Here is a 25,311-nt window from a genome sequence, read left to right on the forward strand (position 1 = left end):
CGCTGCATGGTGAAGCTTCAGCATGAAGGGACCCAAGGTGTCAGCTGAAGTGCCTCCCCTGCTGATCTATCAGCCGCTGCATGGTGAAGCTTCAGCATGAAGGGACCCTCGGTGTCAGCTGAAGTGCCTCCCCTGCTAATCTATCAGGCCGCTGCATGGTGAAGCCTCAGCATGAAGGGACCCTCGGTGTCAGCTGAAGTGCCTCCCCTGCTGATCTATCAGGCCGCTGCATGGTGAAGCCTCAGCATGCAGGGACCCTCGGTGTCAGCTGAAGTGCCTCCCCTGCTAATCTATCAGGCCGCTGCATGGTGAAGCCTCAGCATGCAGGGACCCTCGGTGTCAGCTGAAGTGCCTCCCCTGCTAATCTATCAGGCCGCTGCATGGTGAAGCCTCAGCATGAAGGGACCCTCGGTGTCAGCTGAAGTGCCTCCCATACTAATCTATCAGGCCGCTGCATGGTGAAGTCTCAGCATGCAGGGACCCTCGGTGTCAGCTGAAGTGCCTCCCCTGCTAATCTATCAGGCCGCTGCATGGTGAAGCCTCAGCATGAAGGGACCCTCGGTGTCAGCTGAAGTGCCTCCCCTGCTAATCTATCAGGCCGCTGCATGGTGAAGCCTCAGCATGCAGGGACCCTCGGTGTCAGCTGAAGTGCCTCCCCTGCTAATCTATCAGGCCGCTGCATGGTGAAGCCTCAGCATGCAGGGACCCTCGGTGTCAGCTGAAGTGCCTCCCCTGCTAATCTATCAGGCCGCTGCATGGTGAAGCCTCAGCATGCAGGGACCCTCGGTGTCAGCTGAAGTGCCTCCCCTGCTAATCTATCAGGCCGCTGCATGGTGAAGCCTCAGCATGCAGGGACCCTCGGTGTCAGCTGAAGTGCCTCCCCTGCTAATCTATCAGGCCGCTGCATGGTGAAGCCTCAGCATGCAGGGACCCTCGGTGTCAGCTGAAGTGCCTCCCCTGCTAATCTATCAGGCCGCTGCATGGTGAAGCCTCAGCATGCAGGGACCCTCGGTGTCAGCTGAAGTGCCTCCCCTGCTAATCTATCAGGCCGCTGCATGGTGAAGCCTCAGCATGAAGGGACCCTCGGTGTCAGCTGAAGTGCCTCCCCTGCTAATCTATCAGGCCGCTGCATGGTGAAGCCTCAGCATGAAGGGACCCTCGGTGTCAGCTGAAGTGCCTCCCCTGCTAATCTATCAGGCCGCTGCATGGTGAAGCCTCAGCATGAAGGGACCCTCGGTGTCAGCTGAAGTGCCTCCCCTGCTAATCTATCAGGCCGCTGCATGGTGAAGCCTCAGCATGAAGGGACCCTCGGTGTCAGCTGAAGTGCCTCCCCTGCTAATCTATCAGGCCGCTGCATGGTGAAGCCTCAGCATGAAGGGACCCTCGGTGTCAGCTGAAGTGCCTCCCCTGCTAATCTATCAGGCCGCTGCATGGTGAAGCCTCAGCATGCAGGGACCCTCGGTGTCAGCTGAAGTGCCTCCCCTGCTAATCTATCAGGCCGCTGCATGGTGAAGCCTCAGCATGCAGGGAACCTCGGTGTCAGCTGAAGTGCCTCCTGCTAATCTATCAGGCCGCTGCATGGTGAAGCCTCAGCATGCAGGGACCCTCGGTGTCAGCTGAAGTGCCTCATTGCTAATCTATCAGGCCGCTGCATGGTGAAGCCTCAGCATGAAGGGACCCTCGGTGTCAGCTGAAGTGCCTCCCCTGCTAATCTATCAGGCCGCTGCATGGTGAAGCCTCAGCATGCAGGGACCCTCGGTGTCAGCTGAAGTGCCTCCCCTGCTAATCTATCAGGCCGCTGCATGGTGAAGCCTCAGCATGCAGGGACCCTCGGTGTCAGCTGAAGTGCCTCCCCTGCTAATCTATCAGGCCGCTGCATGGTGAAGCCTCAGCATGCAGGGACCCTCGGTGTCAGCTGAAGTGCCTCCCCTGCTAATCTATCAGGCCGCTGCATGGTGAAGCCTCAGCATGAAGGGACCCTCGGTGTCAGCTGAAGTGCTTCCCCTGCTAATCTATCAGGCCGCTGCATGGTGAAGCCTCAGCATGCAGGGACCCTCGGTGTCAGCTGAAGTGCCTCCCCTGCTAATCTATCAGGCCGCTGCATGGTGAAGCCTCAGCATGAAGGGACCCTCGGTGTCAGCTGAAGTGCCTCCCCTGCTAATCTATCAGGCCCCTGCATGGTGAAGCTTCAGCATGAAGGGACCCAAGGTGTCAGCTGAAGTGCCTCCCCTGCTGATCTATCAGGCCGCTGCATGGTGAAGCTTCAGCATGAAGGGACCCTCGGTGTCAGCTGAAGTGCCTCCCCTGCTAATCTATCAGGCCGCTGCATGGTGAAGCCTCAGCATGAAGGGACCCTCGGTGTCAGCTGAAGTGCCTCCCCTGCTGATCTATCAGGCCGCTGCATGGTGAAGCCTCAGCATGCAGGGACCCTCGGTGTCAGCTGAAGTGCCTCCCCTGATAATCTATCAGGCCGCTGCATGGTGAAGCCTCAGCATGCAGGGACCCTCGGTGTCAGCTGAAGTGCCTCCCCTGCTAATCTATCAGGCCGCTGCATGGTGAAGCCTCAGCATGAAGGGACCCTCGGTGTCAGCTGAAGTGCCTCCCATACTAATCTATCAGGCCGCTGCATGGTGAAGTCTCAGCATGCAGGGACCCTCGGTGTCAGCTGAAGTGCCTCCCCTGCTAATCTATCAGGCCGCTGCATGGTGAAGCCTCAGCATGAAGGGACCCTCGGTGTCAGCTGAAGTGCCTCCCCTGCTAATCTATCAGGCCGCTGCATGGTGAAGCCTCAGCATGCAGGGACCCTCGGTGTCAGCTGAAGTGCCTCCCTGCTAATCTATCAGGCCGCTGCATGGTGAAGCCTCAGCATGCAGGGACCCTCGGTGTCAGCTGAAGTGCCTCCCCTGCTAATCTATCAGGCCGCTGCATGGTGAAGCCTCAGCATGCAGGAACCCTCGGTGTCAGCTGAAGTACCTCCCCTGCTAATCTATCAGGCCGCTGCATGGTGAAGCCTCAGCATGAAGGGACCCTCGGTGTCAGCTGAAGTGCCTCCCCTGCTAATCTATCAGGCCGCTGCATGGTGAAGCCTCAGCATGAAGGGACCCTCGGTGTCAGCTGAAGTGCCTCCCCTGCTAATCTATCAGGCCGCTGCATGGTGAAGCCTCAGCATGCAGGGACCCTCGGTGTCAGCTGAAGTGCCTCCCCTGCTAATCTATCAGGCCGCTGCATGGTGAAGCCTCAGCAAGCAGGGACCCTCGGTGTCAGCTGAAGTGCCTCCCCTGCTAATCTATCAGGCCGCTGCATGGTGAAGCCTCAGCAAGCAGGGACCCTCGGTGTCAGCTGAAGTGCCTCCCCTGCTAATCTATCAGGCCGCTGCATGGTGAAGCCTCAGCATGCAGGGACCCTCGGTGTCAGCTGAAGTGCCTCCCCTGCTAATCTATCAGGCCGCTGCATGGTGAAGCCTCAGCATGAAGGGACCCTCGGTGTCAGCTGCAGTGCCTCCCCTGCTAATCTATCAGGCCGCTGCATGGTGAAGCCTCAGCATGCAGGGACCCTCGGTGTCAGCTGAAGTGCCTCCCCTGCTAATCTATCAGGCCGCTGCATGGTGAAGCCTCAGCATGCAGGGACCCTCGGTGTCAGCTGAAGTGCCTCCTCTGCTAATCTATCAGGCCGCTGCATGGTGAAGCCTCAGCATGAAGGGACCCTCGGTGTCAGCTGAAGTGCCTCCCCTGCTAATCTTTCAGGCCGCTGCATGGTGAAGCCTCAGCATGCAGGGACCCTCGGTGTCAGCTGAAGTGCCTCCCCTGCTAATCTATCAGGCCGCTGCATGGTGAAGCCTCAGCATGAAGGGACCCTCGGTGTCAGCTGAAGTGCCTCCCCTGCTAATCTATCAGGCCGCTGCATGGTGAAGCCTCAGCATGAAGGGACCCTCGGTGTCAGCTGAAGTGCCTCCCCTGCTAATCTATCAGGCCGCTGCATGGTGAAGCCTCAGCATGAAGGGACCCTCGGTGTCAGCTGAAGTGCCTCCCCTGCTAATCTATCAGGCCGCTGCATGGTGAAGCCTCAGCATGCAGGGACCCTCGGTGTCAGCTGAAGTGCCTCCCCTGCTAATCTATCGGGCCGCTGCATGGTGAAGCCTCAGCATGCAGGGACCCTCGGTGTCAGCTGAAGTGCCTCCCCTGCTAATCTATCAGGCCGCTGCATGGTGAAGCCTCAGCATGAAGGGACCCTCGGTGTCAGCTGAAGTGCCTCCCATACTAATCTATCAGGCCGCTGCATGGTGAAGTCTCAGCATGCAGGGACCCTCGGTGTCAGCTGAAGTGCCTCCCCTGCTAATCTATCAGGCCGCTGCATGGTGAAGCCTCAGCATGCAGGGACCCTCGGTGTCAGCTGAAGTGCCTCCCCTGCTAATCTATCAGGCCGCTGCATGGTGAAGCCTCAGCATGAAGGGACCCTCGGTGTCAGCTGAAGTGCCTCCCCTGCTAATCTATCAGGCCGCTGCATGGTGAAGCCTCAGCATGAAGGAACCCTCGGTGTCAGCTGAAGTGCCTCCCCTTCTAATCTATCAGGCCGCTGCATGGTGAAGCCTCAGCATGCAGGGACCCTCGGTGTCAGCTGAAGTGCCTCCCCTGCTAATCTATCAGGCCGCTGCATGGTGAAGCCTCAGCATGCAGGGACCCTCGGTGTCAGCTGAAGTGCCTCATTGCTAATCTATCAGGCCGCTGCATGGTGAAGCCTCAGCATGAAGGGACCCTCGGTGTCAGCTGAAGTGCCTCCCCTGCTAATCTATCAGGCCGCTGCATGGTGAAGCCTCAGCATGCAGGGACCCTCGGTGTCAGCTGAAGTGCCTCCCCTGCTAATCTATCAGGCCGCTGCATGGTGAAGCCTCAGCATGCAGGGACCCTCGGTGTCAGCTGAAGTGCCTCCCCTGCTAATCTATCAGGCCGCTGCATGGTGAAGCCTCAGCATGAAGGGACCCTCGGTGTCAGCTGAAGTGCCTCCCCTGCTAATCTATCAGGCCGCTGCATGGTGAAGCCTCAGCATGCAGGGACCCTCGGTGTCAGCTGAAGTGCCTCCCCTGCTAATCTATCAGGCCGCTGCATGGTGAAGCCTCAGCATGCAGGGACCCTCGGTGTCAGCTGAAGTGCCTCATTGCTAATCTATCAGGCCGCTGCATGGTGAAGCCTCAGCATGAAGGGACCCTCGGTGTCAGCTGAAGTGCCTCCCCTGCTAATCTATCAGGCCGCTGCATGGTGAAGCCTCAGCATGCAGGGACCCTCGGTGTCAGCTGAAGTGCCTCCCCTGCTAATCTATCAGGCCGCTGCATGGTGAAGCCTCAGCATGCAGGGACCCTCGGTGTCAGCTGAAGTGCCTCCCCTGCTAATCTATCAGGCCGCTGCATGGTGAAGCCTCAGCATGCAGGGACCCTCGGTGTCAGCTGAAGTGCCTCCCCTGCTAATCTATCAGGCCGCTGCATGGTGAAGCCTCAGCATGCAGGGACCCTCGGTGTCAGCTGAAGTGCCTCCCCTGCTTATCTATCAGGCCGCTGCATGGTGAAGCCTCAGCATGCAGGGACCCTCGGTGTCAGCTGAAGTGCCTCCCCTGCTAATCTATCAGGCCGCTGCATGGTGAAGCCTCAGCATGAAGGGACCCTCGGTGTCAGCTGAAGTGCCTCCCCTGCTAATCTATCAGGCCGCTGCATGGTGAAGCCTCAGCATGCAGGGACCCTCGGTGTCAGCTGAAGTGCCTCCCCTGCTAATCTATCAGGCCGCTGCATGGTGAAGCCTCAGCATGAAGGGACGCTCGGTGTCAGCTGAAGTGCCTCCCCTGCTAATCTATCAGGCCGCTGCATGGTGAAGCCTCAGCATGCAGGGACCCTCGGTGTCAGCTGAAGTGCCTCCCCTGCTAATCTATCAGGCCGCTGCATGGTGAAGCTTCAGCATGAAGGGACCCTCGGTGTCAGCTGAAGTGCCTCCCCTGCTAATCTATCAGGCCGCTGCATGGTGAAGCTTCAGCATGAAGGGACCCTCGGTGTCAGCTGAAGTGCCTCCCCTGCTAATCTATCAGGCCGCTGCATGGTGAAGCCTCAGCATGCAGGGACCCTCGGTGTCAGCTGAAGTGCCTCCCCTGCTAATCTATCAGGCCGCTGCATGGTGAAGCCTCAGCATGCAGGGACCCTCGGTGTCAGCTGAAGTGCCTCTCCTGCTAATCTATCAGGCCGCTGCATGGTGAAGCCTCAGCATGAAGGGACCCTCGGTGTCAGCTGAAGTGCCTCCCCTGCTAATCTATCAGGCCGCTGCATGGTGAAGCCTCAGCATGAAGGGACCCTCGGTGTCAGCTGAAGTGCCTCCCATACTAATCTATCAGGCCGCTGCATGGTGAAGTCTCAGCATGCAGGGACCCTCGGTGTCAGCTGAAGTGCCTCCCCTGCTAATCTATCAGGCCGCTGCATGGTGAAGCCTCAGCATGAAGGGACCCTCGGTGTCAGCTGAAGTGCCTCCCCTGCTAATCTATCAGGCCGCTGCATGGTGAAGCCTCAGCATGCAGGGACCCTCGGTGTCAGCTGAAGTGCCTCCCCTGCTAATCTATCAGGCCGCTGCATGGTGAAGCCTCAGCATGCAGGGACCCTCGGTGTCAGCTGAAGTGCCTCATTGCTAATCTATAAGGCCGCTGCATGGTGAAGCCTCAGCATGAAGGGACCCTCGGTGTCAGCTGAAGTGCCTCCCCTGCTAATCTATCAGGCCGCTGCATGGTGAAGCCTCAGCATTCAGGGACCCTCGGTGTCAGCTGAAGTGCCTCCCCTGCTAATCTATCAGGCCGCTGCATGGTGAAGCCTCAGCATGCAGGGACCCTCGGTGTCAGCTGAAGTGCCTCCCCTGCTAATCTATCAGGCCGCTGCATGGTGAAGCCTCAGCATGCAGGGACCCTCGGTGTCAGCTGAAGTGCCTCCCCTGCTAATCTATCAGGCCGCTGCATGGTGAAGCCTCAGCATGAAGGGACCCTCGGTGTCAGCTGAAGTGCCTCCCCTGCTAATCTATCAGGCCGCTGCATGGTGAAGCCTCAGCATGCAGGGACCCTCGGTGTCAGCTGAAGTGCCTCCCCTGCTAATCTATCAAGCCGCTGCATGGTGAAGCCTCAGCATGCAGGGACCCTCGGTGTCAGCTGAAGTGCCTCATTGCTAATCTATCAGGCCGCTGCATGGTGAAGCCTCAGCATGAAGGGACCCTCGGTGTCAGCTGAAGTGCCTCCCCTGCTAATCTATCAGGCCGCTGCATGGTGAAGCCTCAGCATGCAGGGACCCTCGGTGTCAGCTGAAGTGCCTCCCCTGCTAATCTATCAGGCCGCTGCATGGTGAAGCCTCAGCATGCAGGGACCCTCGGTGTCAGCTGAAGTGCCTCCCCTGCTAATCTATCAGGCCGCTGCATGGTGAAGCCTCAGCATGCAGGGACCCTCGGTGTCAGCTGAAGTGCCTCCCCTGCTAATCTATCAGGCCGCTGCATGGTGAAGCCTCAGCATGAAGGGACCCTCGGTGTCAGCTGAAGTGCCTCCCCTGCTAATCTATCAGGCCGCTGCATGGTGAAGCCTCAGCATGCAGGGACCCTCGGTGTCAGCTGAAGTGCCTCCCCTGCTAATCTATCAGGCCGCTGCATGGTGAAGCCTCAGCATGCAGGGACCCTCGGTGTCAGCTGAAGTGCCTCCCCTGCTAATCTATCAGGCCGCTGCATGGTGAAGCCTCAGCATGCAGGGACCCTCGGTGTCAGCTGAAGTGCCTCCCCTGCTAATCTATCAGGCCGCTGCATGGTGAAGCCTCAGCATGCAGGGACCCTCGGTGTCAGCTGAAGTGCCTTCCCTGCTAATCTATCAGGCCGCTGCATGGTGAAGCCTCAGCATGCAGGGACCCTCGGTGTCAGCTGAAGTGCCTCATTGCTAATCTATCAGGCCGCTGCATGGTGAAGCCTCAGCATGAAGGGACCCTCGGTGTCAGCTGAAGTGCCTCCCCTGCTAATCTATCAGGCCGCTGCATGGTGAAGCCTCAGCATGCAGGGACCCTCGGTGTCAGCTGAAGTGCCTCCCCTGCTAATCTATCAGGCCGCTGCATGGTGAAGCATCAGCATGCAGGGACCCTCGGTGTCAGCTGAAGTGCCTCCCCTGCTAATCTATCAGGCCGCTGCATGGTGAAGCCTCAGCATGCAGGGACCCTCGGTGTCAGCTGAAGTGCCTCCCCTGCTAATCTATCAGGCCGCTGCATGGTGAAGCCTCAGCATGCAGGGACCCTCGGTGTCAGCTGAAGTGCCTCCCCTGCTAATCTATCAGGCCGCTGCATGGTGAAGCCTCAGCATGCAGGGACCCTCGGTGTCAGCTGAAGTGCCTCCCCTGCTAATCTATCAGGCCGCTGCATGGTGAAGCCTCAGCATGCAGGGACCCTCGGTGTCAGCTGAAGTGCCTCCCCTGCTAATCTATCAGGCCGCTGCATGGTGAAGCCTCAGCATGCAGGGACCCTCGGTGTCAGCTGAAGTGCCTCCCCTGCTAATCTATCAGGCCGCTGCATGGTGAAGCCTCAGCATGAAGGGACCCTCGGTGTCAGCTGAAGTGCCTCCCCTGCTAATCTATCAGGCCGCTGCATCGTGAAGCCTCAGCATGCAGGGACCCTCGGTGTCAGCTGAAGTGCCTCCCCTGCTAATCTATCAGGCCGCTGCATGGTGAAGCCTCAGCATGAAGGGACCCTCGGTGTCAGCTGAAGTGCCTCCCCTGCTAATCTATCAGGCCGCTGCATGGTGAAGCTTCAGCATGAAGGGACCCAAGGTGTCAGCTGAAGTGCCTCCCCTGCTGATCTAGCAGGCCGCTGCATGGTGAAGCTTCAGCATGAAGGGACCCTCGGTGTCAGCTGAAGTGCCTCCCCTGCTAATCTATCAGGCCGCTGCATGGTGAAGCCTCAGCATGAAGGGACCCTCGGTGTCAGCTGAAGTGCCTCCCCTGCTGATCTATCAGGCCGCTGCATGGTGAAGCCTCAGCATGCAGGGACCCTCGGTGTCAGCTGAAGTGCCTCCCCTGCTAATCTATCATGCCGCTGCATGGTGAAGCCTCAGCATGCAGGGACCCTCGGTGTCAGCTGAAGTGCCTCCCCTGCTAATCTATCAGGCCGCTGCATGGTGAAGCCTCAGCATGAAGGGACCCTCGGTGTCAGCTGAAGTGCCTCCCATACTAATCTATCAGGCCGCTGCATGGTGAAGTCTCAGCATGCAGGGACCCTCGGTGTCAGCTGAAGTGCCTCCCCTGCTAATCTATCAGGCCGCTGCATGGTGAAGCCTCAGCATGAAGGGACCCTCGGTGTCAGCTGAAGTGCCTCCCCTGCTAATCTATCAGGCCGCTGCATGGTGAAGCCTCAGCATGCAGGGACCCTCGGTGTCAGCTGAAGTGCCTCCCCTGCTAATCTATCAGGCCGCTGCATGGTGAAGCCTCAGCATGCAGGGACCCTCGGTGTCAGCTGAAGTGCCTCCCCTGCTAATCTATCAGGCCGCTGCATGGTGAAGCCTCAGCATGCAGGGACCCTCGGTGTCAGCTGAAGTGCCTCCCCTGCTAATCTATCAGGCCGCTGCATGGTGAAGCCTCAGCATGAAGGGACCCTCGGTGTCAGCTGAAGTGCCTCCCCTGCTAATCTATCAGGCCGCTGCATGGTGAAGCCTCAGCATGCAGGGACCCTCGGTGTCAGCTGAAGTGCCTCCCCTGCTAATCTATCAGGCCGCTGCATGGTGAAGCCTCAGCATGAAGGGACCCTCAGTGTCAGCTGAAGTGCCTCCCCTGCTAATCTATCAGGCCGCTGCATGGTGAAGCCTCAGCATGAAGGGACCCTCGGTGTCAGCTGAAGTGCCTCCCCTGCTAATCTATCAGGCCGCTGCATGGTGAAGCCTCAGCATGAAGGGACCCTCGGTGTCAGCTGAAGTGCCTCCCCTGCTAATCTATCAGGCCGCTGCATGGTGAAGCCTCAGCATGAAGGGACCCTCGGTGTCAGCTGAAATGCCTCCCCTGCTAATCTATCAGGCCGCTGCATGGTGAAGCCTCAGCATGAAGGGACCCTCGGTGTCAGCTGAAGTGCCTCCCCTGCTAATCTATCAGGCCGCTGCATGGTGAAGCCTCAGCATGAAGGGACCCTCGGTGTCAGCTGAAGTGCCTCCCATACTAATCTATCAGGCCGCTGCATGGTGAAGCCTCAGCATGCAGGGACCCTCGGTGTCAGCTGAAGTGCCTCCCCTGCTAATCTATCAGGCCGCTGCATGGTGAAGCCTCAGCATGCAGGAAACCTCGGTGTCAGCTGAAGTGCCTCATTGCTAATCTATCAGGCCGCTGCATGGTGAAGCCTCAGCATGCAGGGACCCTCGGTGTCAGCTGAAGTGCCTCATTGCTAATCTATCAGGCCGCTGCATGGTGAAGCCTCAGCATGAAGGGACCCTCGGTGTCAGCTGAAGTGCCTCCCCTGCTAATCTATCAGGCCGCTGCATGGTGAAGCCTCAGCATGCAGGGACCCTCGGTGTCAGCTGAAGTGCCTCCCCTGCTATTCTATCAGGCCGCTGCATGGTGAAGCCTCAGCATGCAGGGACCCTCGGTGTCAGCTGAAGTGCCTCCCCTGCTAATCTATCAGGCCGCTGCATGGTGAAGCCTCAGCATGCAGGGACCCTCGGTGTCAGCTGAAGTGCCTCCCCTGCTAATCTATCAGGCCGCTGCATGGTGAAGCCTCAGCATGCAGGGACCCTCGGTGTCAGCTGAAGTGCTTCCCCTGCTAATCTATCAGGCCGCTGCATGGTGAAGCCTCAGCATGCAGGGACCCTCGGTGTCAGCTGAAGTGCCTCCCCTGCTAATCTATCAGGCCGCTGCATGGTGAAGCCTCAGCATGAAGGGACCCTCGGTGTCAGCTGAAGTGCCTCCCCTGCTAATCTATCAGGCCCCTGCATGGTGAAGCTTCAGCATGAAGGGACCCAAGGTGTCAGCTGAAGTGCCTCCCCTGCTGATCTATCAGGCCGCTGCATGGTGAAGCTTCAGCATGAAGGGACCCTCGGTGTCAGCTGAAGTGCCTCCCCTGCTAATCTATCAGGCCGCTGCATGGTGAAGCCTCAGCATGAAGGGACCCTCGGTGTCAGCTGAAGTGCCTCCCCTGCTGATCTATCAGGCCGCTGCATGGTGAAGCCTCAGCATGCAGGGACCCTCGGTGTCAGCTGAAGTGCCTCCCCTGATAATCTATCAGGCCGCTGCATGGTGAAGCCTCAGCATGCAGGGACCCTCGGTGTCAGCTGAAGTGCCTCCCCTGCTAATCTATCAGGCCGCTGCATGGTGAAGCCTCAGCATGAAGGGACCCTCGGTGTCAGCTGAAGTGCCTCCCATACTAATCTATCAGGCCGCTGCATGGTGAAGTCTCAGCATGCAGGGACCCTCGGTGTCAGCTGAAGTGCCTCCCCTGCTAATCTATCAGGCCGCTGCATGGTGAAGCCTCAGCATGAAGGGACCCTCGGTGTCAGCTGAAGTGCCTCCCCTGCTAATCTATCAGGCCGCTGCATGGTGAAGCCTCAGCATGCAGGGACCCTCGGTGTCAGCTGAAGTGCCTCCCCTGCTAATCTATCAGGCCGCTGCATGGTGAAGCCTCAGCATGCAGGGACCCTCGGTGTCAGCTGAAGTGCCTCCCCTGCTAATCTATCAGGCCGCTGCATGGTGAAGCCTCAGCATGCAGGGACCCTCGGTGTCAGCTGAAGTACCTCCCCTGCTAATCTATCAGGCCGCTGCATGGTGAAGCCTCAGCATGAAGGGACCCTCGGTGTCAGCTGAAGTGCCTCCCCTGCTAATCTATCAGGCCGCTGCATGGTGAAGCCTCAGCATGAAGGGACCCTCGGTGTCAGCTGAAGTGCCTCCCCTGCTAATCTATCAGGCCGCTGCATGGTGAAGCCTCAGCATGCAGGGACCCTCGGTGTCAGCTGAAGTGCCTCCCCTGCTAATCTATCAGGCCGCTGCATGGTGAAGCCTCAGCAAGCAGGGACCCTCGGTGTCAGCTGAAGTGCCTCCCCTGCTAATCTATCAGGCCGCTGCATGGTGAAGCCTCAGCAAGCAGGGACCCTCGGTGTCAGCTGAAGTGCCTCCCCTGCTAATCTATCAGGCCGCTGCATGGTGAAGCCTCAGCAAGCAGGGACCCTCGGTGTCAGCTGAAGTGCCTCCCCTGCTAATCTATCAGGCCGCTGCATGGTGAAGCCTCAGCATGCAGGGACCCTCGGTGTCAGCTGAAGTGCCTCCCCTGCTAATCTATCAGGCCGCTGCATGGTGAAGCCTCAGCATGAAGGGACCCTCGGTGTCAGCTGCAGTGCCTCCCCTGCTAATCTATCAGGCCGCTGCATGGTGAAGCCTCAGCATGCAGGGACCCTCGGTGTCAGCTGAAGTGCCTCCCCTGCTAATCTATCAGGCCGCTGCATGGTGAAGCCTCAGCATGCAGGGACCCTCGGTGTCAGCTGAAGTGCCTCCTCTGCTAATCTATCAGGCCGCTGCATGGTGAAGCCTCAGCATGAAGGGACCCTCGGTGTCAGCTGAAGTGCCTCCCCTGCTAATCTTTCAGGCCGCTGCATGGTGAAGCCTCAGCATGCAGGGACCCTCGGTGTCAGCTGAAGTGCCTCCCCTGCTAATCTATCAGGCCGCTGCATGGTGAAGCCTCAGCATGCAGGGACCCTCGGTGTCAGCTGAAGTGCCTCCCCTGCTAATCTATCAGGCCGCTGCATGGTGAAGCCTCAGCATGCAGGGACCCTCGGTGTCAGCTGAAGTGCCTCCCCTGCTAATCTATCAGGCCGCTGCATGGTGAAGCCTCAGCATGAAGGGACCCTCGGTGTCAGCTGAAGTGCCTCCCCTGCTAATCTATCAGGCCGCTGCATGGTGAAGCCTCAGCATGAAGGGACCCTCGGTGTCAGCTGAAGTGCCTCCCCTGCTAATCTATCAGGCCGCTGCATGGTGAAGCCTCAGCATGCAGGGACCCTCGGTGTCAGCTGAAGTGCCTCCCCTGCTAATCTATCAGGCCGCTGCATGGTGAAGCCTCAGCAAGCAGGGACCCTCGGTGTCAGCTGAAGTGCCTCCCCTGCTAATCTATCAGGCCGCTGCATGGTGAAGCCTCAGCAAGCAGGGACCCTCGGTGTCAGCTGAAGTGCCTCCCCTGCTAATCTATCAGGCCGCTGCATGGTGAAGCCTCAGCATGCAGGGACCCTCGGTGTCAGCTGAAGTGCCTCCCCTGCTAATCTATCAGGCCGCTGCATGGTGAAGCCTCAGCATGAAGGGACCCTCGGTGTCAGCTGCAGTGCCTCCCCTGCTAATCTATCGGGCCGCTGCATGGTGAAGCCTCAGCATGAAGGGACCCTCGGTGTCAGCTGAAGTGCCTCCCCTGCTAATCTATCAGGCCGCTGCATGGTGAAGCCTCAGCATGCAGGGACCCTCGGTGTCAGCTGAAGTGCCTCCCCTGCTAATCTATCGGGCCGCTGCATGGTGAAGCCTCAGCATGCAGGGACCCTCGGTGTCAGCTGAAGTGCCTCCCCTGCTAATCTATCAGGCCGCTGCATGGTGAAGCCTCAGCATGAAGGGACCCTCGGTGTCAGCTGAAGTGCCTCCCATGCTAATCTATCAGGCCGCTGCATGGTGAAGTCTCAGCATGCAGGGACCCTCGGTGTCAGCTGAAGTGCCTCCCCTGCTAATCTATCAGGCCGCTGCATGGTGAAGCCTCAGCATGAAGGGACCCTCGGTGTCAGCTGAAGTGCCTCCCCTGCTAATCTATCAGGCCGCTGCATGGTGAAGCCTCAGCATGAAGGGACCCTCGGTGTCAGCTGAAGTGCCTCCCCTGCTAATCTATCAGGCCGCTGCAGGGTGAAGCCTCAGCATGCAGGGACCCTCGGTGTCAGCTGAAGTGCCTCCCCTGCTAATCTATCAGGCCGCTGCATGGTGAAGCCTCAGCATGCAGGGACCCTCGGTGTCAGCTGAAGTGCCTCCCCTGCTAATCTATCAGGCCGCTGCATGGTGAAGCCTCAGCATGCAGGGACCCTCGGTGTCAGCTGAAGTGCCTCCCCTGCTAATCTATCAGGCCGCTGCATGGTGAAGCCTCAGCATGAAGGGACCCTCGGTGTCAGCTGAAGTGCCTCCCCTGCTAATCTATCAGGCCGCTGCATGGTGAAGCCTCAGCATGCAGGGACCCTCGGTGTCAGCTGAAGTGCCTCCCCTGCTAATCTATCAGGCCGCTGCAGGGTGAAGCCTCAGCATGCAGGGACCCTCGGTGTCAGCTGAAGTGCCTCCCCTGCTAATCTATCAGGCCGCTGCGTGGTGAAGCCTCAGCATGCAGGGACCCTCGGTGTCAGCTGAAGTGCCTCCCCTGCTAATCTATCAGGCCGCTGCAAGGTGAAGCCTCAGCATGAAGGGACCCTCGGTGTCAGCTGAAGTGCCTCCCCTGCTAATCTATCAGGCCGCTGCGTGGTGAAGCCTCAGCATGCAGGGACCCTCGGTGTCAGCTGAAGTGCCTCCCCTGCTAATCTATCAGGCCGCTGCATGGTGAAGCCTCAGCATGCAGGGACCCTCGGTGTCAGCTGAAGTGCCTCCCCTGCTAATCTATCAGGCCGCTGCATGGTGAAGCCTCAGCATGCAGGGACCCTCGGTGTCAGCTGAAGTGCCTCCCCTGCTAATCTATCAGGCCGCTGCATGGTGAAGCCTCAGCATGCAGGGACCCTCGGTGTCAGCTGAAGTGCCTCCCCTGCTAATCTATCAGGCCGCTGCATGGAGAAGCCTCAGCATGCAGGGACCCTCGGTGTCAGCTGAAGTGCCTCCCCTGCTAATCTATCAGGCCGCTGCATGGTGAAGCCTCAGCATGCAGGGACCCTCGGTGTCAGCTGAAGTGCCTCCCCTGCTAATCTATCAGGCCGCTGCATGGTGAAGCCTCAGCATGCAGGGACCCTCGGTGTCAGCTGAAGTGCCTCCCCTGCTTATCTATCAGGCCGCTGCATGGTGAAGCCTCAGCATGCAGGGACCCTCGGTGTCAGCTGAAGTGCCTCCCCTGCTAATCTATCAGGCCGCTGCATGGTGAAGCCTCAGCATGCAGGGACCCTCGGTGTCAGCTGAAGTGCCTCCCCTGCTAATCTATCAGGCCGCTGCATGGTGAAGCCTCAGCATGCAGGGACCCTCGGTGTCAGCTGAAGTGCCTCCCCTGCTAATCTATCAGGCCGCTGCATGGTGAAGCCTCAGCATGCAGGGACCCTCGATGTCAGCTGAAGTGCCTCCCATACTAATCTATCAGGCCGCTGCATGGTGAAGCCTCAGCATGCAGGGACCCTCGGTGTCAGCTGAAGTGCCTCCCCTGCTAATCTATCAGGCCGCTGCATGGTGAAGCCTCAGCATGAAGGGACCCTCGGTGTCAGCTGAAGTGCCTCCCCTGCTAATCTATCAGGCCGCTGCATGGTGAAGCCTCAGCATGAAGGGACCCTCGGTGTCAGCTGAAGTGCCTCCCCTGCTAATCTATCAGGCCGCTGCATGGTGAAGCCTCAGCATGCAGGGACCCTCGGTGTCAGCTGAAGTGCCTCCCCTGCTAATCTATCAGGCCGCTGCATGGTGAAGCCTCAGCATGCAGGGACCCTCGGTGTCAGCTGAAGTGCCTCCCCTGCTAATCTATCAGGCCGCTGCATGGTAAAGCCTCAGCATGCAGGGACCCTCGGTGTCAGCTGAAGTGCCTCCCCTGCTAATCTATCAGGCCGCTGCATGGTGAAGCCTCAGCATGCAGGGACCCTCGGTGTCAGCTGAAGTGCCTCCCCTGCTAATCTATCAGGCCGCTGCATGGTGAAGCCTCAGCATGCAGGGACCCTCGGTGTCAGCTGAAGTGCCTCCCCTGCTAATCTATCAGGCCGCTGCATGGTGAAGCCTCAGCATGCAGGGACCCTCGGTGTCAGCTGAAGTGCCTCCCCTGCTAATCTATCAGGCCGCTGCATGGTGAAGCCTCAGCATGCAGGGACCCTCGGTGTCAGCTGCAGTGCCTCCCCTGCTAATCTATCAGGCCGCTGCATGGTGAAGCCTCAGCATGCAGGGACCCTCGGTGTCAGCTGAAGTGCCTCCCCTGCTAATCTATCAGGCCGCTGCATGGTGAAGCCTCAGCATGAAGGGACCCTCTGTGTCAGCTGAAGTGCCTCCCCTGCTAATCTATCAGGCCGCTGCATGGTGAAGCCTCAGCATGCAGGGACCCTCGGTGTCAGCTGAAGTGCCTCCCCTGCTAATCTATCAGGCCGCTGCATGGTGAAGCCTCAGCATGAAGGGACCCTCGGTGTCAGCTGAAGTGCCTCCCCTGCTAATCTATCAGGCCGCTGCATGGTGAAGTCTCAGCATGCAGGGACCCTCGGTGTCAGCTGAAGTGCCTCCCCTGCTAATCTATCAGGCCGCTGCATGGTGAAGCCTCAGCATGCAGGGACCCTCGGTGTCAGCTGAAGTGCCTCCCCTGCTAATCTATCAGGCCGCTGCATGGTGAAGCCTCAGCATGCAGGGACCCTCGGTGTCAGCTGAAGTGCCTCCCCTGCTAATCTATCAGGCCGCTGCATGGTGAAGCCTCAGCATGCAGGGACCCTCGGTGTCAGCTGAAGTGCCTCCCCTGCTAATCTATCAGGCCGCTGCATGGTGAAGCCTCAGCATGCAGGGACCCTCGGTGTCAGCTGAAGTGCCTCCCCTGCTAATCTATCAGGCCGCTGCATGGTGAAGCCTCAGCATGAAGGGACCCTCGGTGTCAGCTGAAGTGCCTCCCCTGCTAATCTATCAGGCCGCTGCAGGGTGAAGCCTCAGCATGCAGGGACCCTCGGTGTCAGCTGAAGTGCCTCCCCTGCTAATCTATCAGGCCGCTGCGTGGTGAAGCCTCAGCATGCAGGGACCCTCGGTGTCAGCTGAAGTGCCTCCCCTGCTAATCTATCAGGCCGCTGCATGGTGAAGCCTCAGCATGAAGGGACCCCCGGTGTCAGCTGAAGTGCCTCCCCTGCTAATCTATCAGGCCGCTGCGTGGTGAAGTCTCAGCATGCAGGGACCCCCGGTGTCAGCTGAAGTGCCTCCCCTGCTAATCTATCAGGCCGCTGCATGGTGAAGCCTCAGCATGCAGGGACCCTCGGTGTCAGCTGAAGTGCCTCCCCTGCTAATCTATCAGGCCGCTGCATGGTGAAGCCTCAGCATGCAGGGACCCTCGGTGTCAGCTGAAGTGCCTCCCCTGCTAATCTATCAGGCCGCTGCATGGTGAAGCCTCAGCATGAAGGGACCCTCGGTGTCAGCTGAAGTCCCTCCCCTGCTAATCTATCAGGCCGCTGCATGGTGAAGCCTCAGCATGCAGGGACCCTCGGTGTCAGCTGCAGTGCCTCCCCTGCTAATCTATCAGGCCGCTGCATGGTGAAGCCTCAGCATGCAGGGACCCTCGGTGTCAGCTGAAGTGCCTCCCCTGCTAATCTATCAGGCCGCTGCATGGTGAAGCCTCAGCATGCAGGGACCCTCGGTGTCAGCTGAAGTGCCTCCCCTGCTAATCTATCAGGCCGCTGCATGGTGAAGCCTCAGCATGCAGGGACCCTCGGTGTCAGCTGCAGTGCCTCCCCTGCTAATCTATCAGGCCGCTGCATGGTGAAGCCTCAGCATGCAGGGACCCTCAGTGTCAGCTGAAGTGCCTCCCCTGCTAATCTATCAGGCCGCTGCATGGTGAAGCCTCAGCATGAAGGGACCCTCGGTGTCAGCTGAAGTGCCTCCCCTGCTAATCTATCAGGCCGCTGCATGGTGAAGTCTCAGCATGCAGGGACCCTCGGTGTCAGCTGAAGTGCCTCCCCTGCTAATCTATCAGGCCGCTGCATGGTGAAGCCTCAGCATGAAGGGACCCTCGGTGTCAGCTGAAGTGCCTCCCCTGCTAATCTATCAGGCCGCTGCATGGTGAAGTCTCAGCATGCAGGGACCCTCGGTGTCAGCTGAAGTGCCTCCCCTGCTAATCTATCAGGCCGCTGCATGGTGAAGCATCAGCATGCAGTGACCCTCGGTGTCAGCTGAAGTGCCTCCCCTGCTAATCTATCAGGCCGCTGCATGGTGAAGCATCAGCATGCAGTGACCCTCGGTGTCAGCTGAAGTGCCTCCCCTGCTAATCTATCAGGCCGCTGCATGGTGAAGCCTCAGCATGCAGGGACCCTCGGTGTCAGCTGAAGTGCCTCCCCTGCTAATCTATCAGGCCGCTGCATGGTGAAGCCTCAGCATGAAGGGACCCTCGGTGTCAGCTGAAGTGCCTCCCCTGCTAATCTATCAGGCCGCTGCATGGTGAAGCCTCAGCATGCAGGGACCCTCGGTGTCAGCTGAAGTGCCTCCCCTGCTAATCTATCAGGCCGCTGCATGGTGAAGCCTCAGCATGCAGGGACCCTCGGTGTCAGCTGAAGTGCCTCCCCTGCTAATCTATCAGGCCGCTGCATGGTGAAGCCTCAGCATGCAGGGACCCTCGGTGTCAGCTGCAGTGCCTCCCCTGCTAATCTATCAGGCCGCTGCATGGTGAAGCATCAGCATGCAGTGACCCTCGGTGTCAGCTGAAGTGCCTCCCCTGCTAATCTATCAGGCCGCTGCATGGTGAAGCATCAGCATGCAGTGACCCTCAGTGTCAGCTGAAGTGCCTCCCCTGCTAATCTATCAGGCCGCTGCATGGTGAAGCCTCAGCATGCAGGGACCCTCGGTGTCAGCTGAAGTGCCTCCCCTGCTAATCTATCAGGCCGCTGCATGGTGAAGCCTCAGCATGCAGGGACCCTCGGTGTCAGCTGAAGTGCCTCCCCTGCTAATCTATCAGGCCGCTGCATGGTGAAGCCTCAGCATGCAGGGACCCTCGATGTCAGCTGAAGTGCCTCCCATACTAATCTATCAGGCCGCTGCATGGTGAAGCCTCAGCATGCAGGGACCCTCGGTGTCAGCTGAAGTGCCTCCCCTGCTAATCTATCAGGCCGCTGCATGGTGAAGCCTCAGCATGAAGGGACCCTCGGTGTCAGCTGAAGTGCCTCCCCTGCTAATCTATCAGGCCGCTGCATGGTGAAGCCTCAGCATGAAGGGACCCTCGGTGTCAGCTGAAGTGCCTCCCCTGCTAATCTATCAGGCCGCTGCATGGTGAAGCCTCAGCATGCAGGGACCCTCGGTGTCAGCTGAAGTGCCTCCCCTGCTAATCTATCAGGCCGCTGCATGGTGAAGCCTCAGCATGCAGGGACCCTCGGTGTCAGCTGAAGTGCCTCCCCTGCTAATCTATCAGGCCGCTGCATGGTGAAGCATCAGCATGCAGTGACCCTCGGTGTCAGCTGAAGTGCCTCCCCTGCTAATCTATCAGGCCGCTGCATGGTGAAGCATCAGCATGCAGTGACCCTCGGTGTCAGCTGAAGTGCCTCCCCTGCTAATCTATCAGGCCGCTGCATGGTGAAGCCTCAGCATGCAGGGACCCTCGGTGTCAGCTGAAGTGCCTCCCCTGCTAATCTATCAGGCCGCTGCATGGTGAAGCCTCAGCATGAAGGGACCCTCGGTGTCAGCTGAAGTGCCTCCCCTGCTAATCTATCAGGCCGCTGCATGGTGAAGCCTCAGCATGCAGGGACCCTCGGTGTCAGCTGAAGTGCCTCCCCTGCTAATCTATCAGGCCGCTGCATGGTGAAGCCTCAGCATGCAGGGACCCTCGGTGTCAGCTGAAGTGCCTCCCCTGCTAATCTATCAGGCCGCTGCATGGTGAAGCCTCAGCATGCAGGGACCCTCGGTGTCAGCTGAAGTGCCTCCCCTGCTAATCTATCAGGCTGCTGCATGGTGAAGCCTCAGCATGCAGGGACCCTCGGTGTCAGCTGCAGTGCCTCCCCTGCTAATCTATCAGGCCGCTGCATGGTGAAGCATCAGCATGCAGTGACCCTCGGTGTCAGCTGAAGTGCCTCCCCTGCTAATCTATCAGGCCGCTGCATGGTGAAGCATCAGCATGCAGTGACCCTCAGTGTCAGCTGAAGTGCCTCCCCTGCTAATCTATCAGGCCGCTGCATGGTGAAGCCTCAGCATGCAGGGACCCTCGGTGTCAGCTGAAGTGCCTCCCCTGTTTATCTATCGGGATGCTAAGTATTTATAATAGAAATCAGCCTTGCTATGTATGTTGTAGATTAACGATGTTATGAATTTGTAGATAGCTCTGTCGCCCCGTGGATGAAGATAGAACGACATTTGTACATAATGCGTAAAGAGGCCTTGTACATGATGTACGAGGCATCGGGATAATGTTGTGCAAAGCAAGATGTGTGAAAAAATAGTTTCCGAGAAACTAATCCAACATTGTTGTGTATGCAAATATTTGCAAAAGTTCATGATAGAAATGTTATTGTGAAAAAGACCACAATGTAAGAAATGAGCAGCTTTGCTACATGGGCCGAACGCAGGAACGTAACATAAGGTGTCCTTCTATTTATTGCTGCCTTTACTCCTGTATCGTGTGAGGGACAGACTAGATACAACTTGCACTCCCTCATAAGGTGTCATTCTATTTATTGCTCCCTTTACTCCTGTATCGGGTGGGGATCAGACTAGATACAACTTGCACTCCCTCATAAGGTGGCAATACCCTGTTGTGTCACATACACTACTATGAGGTGAGGGTGAGAGTAGACACGACTTGTTACCTCTTAAGGTGGCAATACTCTTGTTGTGCTACTTACTCCTATACGGGTTGAGGCTCAGACTGGACACACCACGTGCCCCCCCAATACTGGACGAGCTTCACAATGGAGCTATCACACCAGAAGTCACCCCCGTTTGCAGTGACAAACAGTCGGAGACAGGCTCCAGAAGTAGTGCCGAAAAATGCCTTAATTCATGCCCTGTTTATCATACCCAGGCAAAGGTGTGATAGAGAATAGCCAAACACAGAGCGAAGGTGATTACAAGCACCAAAATAGTAAATATTAGGTACAGCTCTACCATGGTGCTAAAACAGTGTATATATGCAGGCGAATAAATAGGGCTCCTGCTTTTATGGTATTTATGTTTTTAACATTTCCGTATATATTTACCCATATTTATTTTTGGTCCATTTTAGCTATTTATCCATATTTATTTTGTGTTTTGCGTATAAATGAAGTTGCAATACTGTACATTTCCATATTTATTTAACTGATAGACACGCAATCATACTTTGATGTCTGTCAGATTTTACCTATTTAAGCTGGCAAATATTACATAGCAAGTACATGGGAAGTAACGAGTGCACACCTTCTCTTCTTGAGTTTAAATTATTAGCTTTAACTGACAATTATGTGCCTGGATTACAGCGCTGTGCACGTCCTACACAGCAAGTCTAAGATAGCGCCAAAAACGGGTGTCCTCTGCACACCGTGCTGCTGCACTGCGATAGATGAGGATACTGACCTCACAAATTAAACCTGATTCACATTTTTTTCAAGTAGTGCAGAGGACACCCGTTTTTGGCGCTATCTTAGACCTGAGGCCAGGGCCAGTCGGCAGTGGTAGAGGGGGAGATATCGCAGAGACGGGCCTGGAGGGCTGCTGGTTTAGAGAACACTGGTTAGCACCCCCAGCAGGAGATGCCCACCAAGAGACAGACATGGGCAAGAGTCGCTAGCCCTCTGATTGATCTGCAGGCTGCGGGCCTGGGCTACATGCCGAGCAGCACCTCCCCAGCCACTACAACAGGGTGGACCACCCTCCCTTGGCCCTCAGGGGCTACTATGCCAAACAGAGAACCCTGATTATTGGGACAGGCACAGAAGGCTGGGCATGATGCTCCCCCATAGCATAGCTGTTGATAGCATCATAGCATCTTTCTCAGTGCAGACTAACACCTTGGGTTGCGCTGAGAACACCTTAAGCGAGCCCGATGCCCTAATCCGGCGGGCCCGAGAAGGATATGAAGCATTCAGACCGACGTGAAGGGACCCATATGGGCTGACCTTTCCCCTTACTAGAAGGCAGGGAACCAATCACCACCCCAGCACGTAGACAGTGCCCTAGCTGGGCACATCAACATTGGACACTTCATCGCACTGGTGAGGAACAAAGGGTGAAGAGGGGGCACCAGAGGGTTCCTTACACCTACCTGGCAGCAGTGATGCTGGGGCGAACGTGTCCTATTGATTAGAGGGGTGAAGAGCGGGCACCAGAGGGGAGATTCCTTACACCTACCTGGCAGCAGTGATTGCTGGGACAGACGTGTCCTATTGATAAGAGGGGTGAAGAGCAGGCGCCGGAGGGGAGATTGCTTACACCTACCTGGCAGCAGTGATTGCAGGGGCGGACACATCCTATTGATTAGAGGGTTGAAGAGCGGGACCATGGGGAGATTCCTTACACCTACCTGGCAGCAGTGATTGCTGGGGCAGACGTGTCCTATTGATAAGAGGGGTGAAGAGCAGGCGCCGGAGGGGAGATTCCTTACACCTACCTGGTAGCAGTGATTGCTGGGGTGATGTGTCCTATTGATTAGAGGGGTAAAGAGCGGGAGCCAGAGGGGAGATTCCTTACACCTACCTGGCCGCAGTGATTTCTGGGGTGGACGTGTCCTATTGAATAGAGGTTTACGCACTAAGCCCTCGCATTACTTCAGATGCGGACCCCTCTCAACTCACTCCGGCACAAGGATGGTCAAGAAACGGGAGCACAAGGGGGACACGGACAGTGGGGGGAAGGAACCTCACCATCCTCTCATCCATCAAGAGGCACTACGGACCACTGCCCCACAGAGTCCACAGGCCCAGGGAGGGCACTTTGACAAACATTTGCGAGCAATCAAAGATGTGAAGGCCACACTCAGACCTAAACTGGACGCTCTGGAAATGGAGGTGGTGCTGCCTCGGGCTGACCAGGTCAACCTTACAGTCAGGCTGGAGACGCATGAGTGTGCCTTGGTAGGAATGCACCCCACACTGACCGAGATGCAGTCACACTTCAAGGCCCTGCAAGTGAAGGTCGCAAAGCTGTGAGACAGGGTGGGAGATGCGGAGAGCCATGCAGAAACAACATAAGATTGGTGGGACCCCCAGAGGGGGCCGAGCGGCCTAATATGGAGCTCTTCTTAAAACAATGGCTCCTTGACACAGTACTTGGCAGTAAGAGATCGACCTTCCACTCAAAAGAAAGGTTGCATAGGGTCCAAGATAGAGCCTAGTCCCCAGACTCCCTGCCGCGGCCAGTAGTGGCACAACTCTTCAACTACTGGGATTGAAACCACATCCTAAAAGTGGTGAGTACCAATTGCTAATGGAAAATTGATAATAGCACTGGGAATATATATCCGGACTATTCGGCTGCAGTGGAATGCTTCTGGGGTTCCGTCATGTCACGCAAGCAGAAGCTTATTCAACTGGGGCTAAAATACTCTCTAATTTTCCCAGACAAACTGCAAGTAGTAGATGCAGATGCAGCACTAATCTTCGAAACACTGTGGAGGCCTGGGAATGGCTGAAGACGAAAAGGATGCCCCAGGACCCAAGCTGTACCCACCCACGACAAGACTGGCAAAACCCCTGTTAGAAGAGAGGGCTGCGTAGGTCTTCCTATAGCAAGCCTACAAATGGGCAAGCAGCACGCAAACAAGCCAGGGTCATGGTGGAACTGGAATCTTCAGGAGGGGAGCCTTGCTGCACGGAGAGTTGGCCCTCGCCTTGGAGAACATTCCAGCAGAGCTGTGAACGGGCCCTGCTCTTGCCCTGATGACAGAGGACAAGCTGATATGACCCCAGAAACACCACTAGGTCCCTGCGTTGACAGCCTTAGACTGAACATAATTAAGGAAAGCAAAGGTGCTCTTGATGTACAGAAGGGAGGGTGAGAAATGGGGTTACATGATGGCTTGAACTTCGATAGAACTAACGCCCTACAAAGCCAGTGTCGGAGTTGTCATCAAGGCTGCCACCCACAGGAGATGAGAGGAGCTTGTGTTGGGAAACTGTTGAGCTGCAGCGATTCCAATGGCGTCCTCTGCTGTTGGCTCAGCAGATCTGAGAGGTGTCTGCGAGGGAGAGGGAAGCTGATCAAAGCTGTCTGGTCAGTTGGTGGAAGGTCAGACGTTTGTTGATGTATGCTGGTCCTTCGTTGTGCAAGGCCATGTAGGCATGACTCATCAACTTGAACTGGCATCTCTTCCGAATCGGGAGTCAGTATAGTTTCTTGAGATGGGGTGTGACGTGGGTCCTTTTGTGAGGTTGAGTATGAGTCTTGCCACTGAGTTCAGTATTGTCTGGAGTCTCATCTGGAGGCGTGCAGAGATTCTTACGCAGATTGTGTTTCCAGTGTCCAGTCTGCTAGTGATGAGGGCTTGCATGATGGTCCTTCTGGTGTTTGCCGGGAGCCACCTGAAGCTCTTGTGGAGCATGCAAAGGGTGGGGCAGCAGGTGGATGAGACTGCATTAACTTGTTTCTTCATGGATCGCTTGCTATCCAGAATGATGCAGCTGTTGCGGGCATGGGATGTTGATGCGGGGGGTATGCCGTGCTCCATAGGACACCGTGTGCCATTCCATGGTGAGGTGTTGTTCCCAAAAATGAGGACTTTCATCTTGTCTGTGTTGAGTTTGAGACAGGTGTATTTCATCCAAGCCCTTGATACAAGCCCTGGCAATGCCGAGTATATGGGGTGGGGACTTTAATTCTGCCCATGACACCTCCCTAGATAGTTCCTTCTCCCACCACAAGCCGGGAATGCAATCAGAATGACCCATGCATTGTGGACTGGCTTATGCTTACCCAGATGTGAAACATCTGGTGACAGATGCATCCTCGCACACAAGAATACTCGTTGTTCTCACCAGCACACTAACTGCACACCAGAATAGGCTTGGTCCTATGCAATCCTTCTGTGGCTTCCTTGGTCTTGTGACTTGAATGTCTAGGCCACACACTTTCGAAACCATAACCACCTCAAAGTGAATATTCAGTGGGGCAGACGACATGCAACTAGGAGGCTGTATGCCCCGGCCCTACAGGACAGAGTCTTCATTGATACTAAAGGTACAGATATCGCCATCTTTAAGGAGAATGAATGAAGGGACTACCTCTACAACAGTGATAGAGTGGGATACCTTTAAGGGTGTCACATAAGGCCTGTGCATCAAGATGTAGCATGGTGTAAAACAAGCCTTGCAAGCCCAGAACCTCTCTTCAACAAAAATATAAAACAACGGAAATATATCTGGGGTAGCTGCATGAAACTAGAACACAATCAACCCTCTCTTGAGAGAAGTAAGGAGAGGCGATGGTCAGACTAGGAACACTACACTATCAGATACTAGCAGGGCTCCTAAGGTCGTTGACCTCAAAGACCCCCAGAAA

General features: G+C 57.1%; 1 pseudogene; it reads right to left on the reverse strand.

The window, feature by feature from the left end:
• The window catches only part of LOC144804883 (uncharacterized), a 44,490-nt pseudogene extending 23,541 nt beyond the window's left edge, over nucleotides 1-20,949 (reverse strand).
• Between the last annotated feature and the right edge of the window lie 4,362 nt (nucleotides 20,950-25,311).

Source organism: Lissotriton helveticus, chromosome 1_2 (genome assembly GCF_964261635.1).
Source record: "Lissotriton helveticus chromosome 1_2, aLisHel1.1, whole genome shotgun sequence".
Classification (NCBI taxonomy): Eukaryota; Metazoa; Chordata; class Amphibia; order Caudata; family Salamandridae; genus Lissotriton; species Lissotriton helveticus.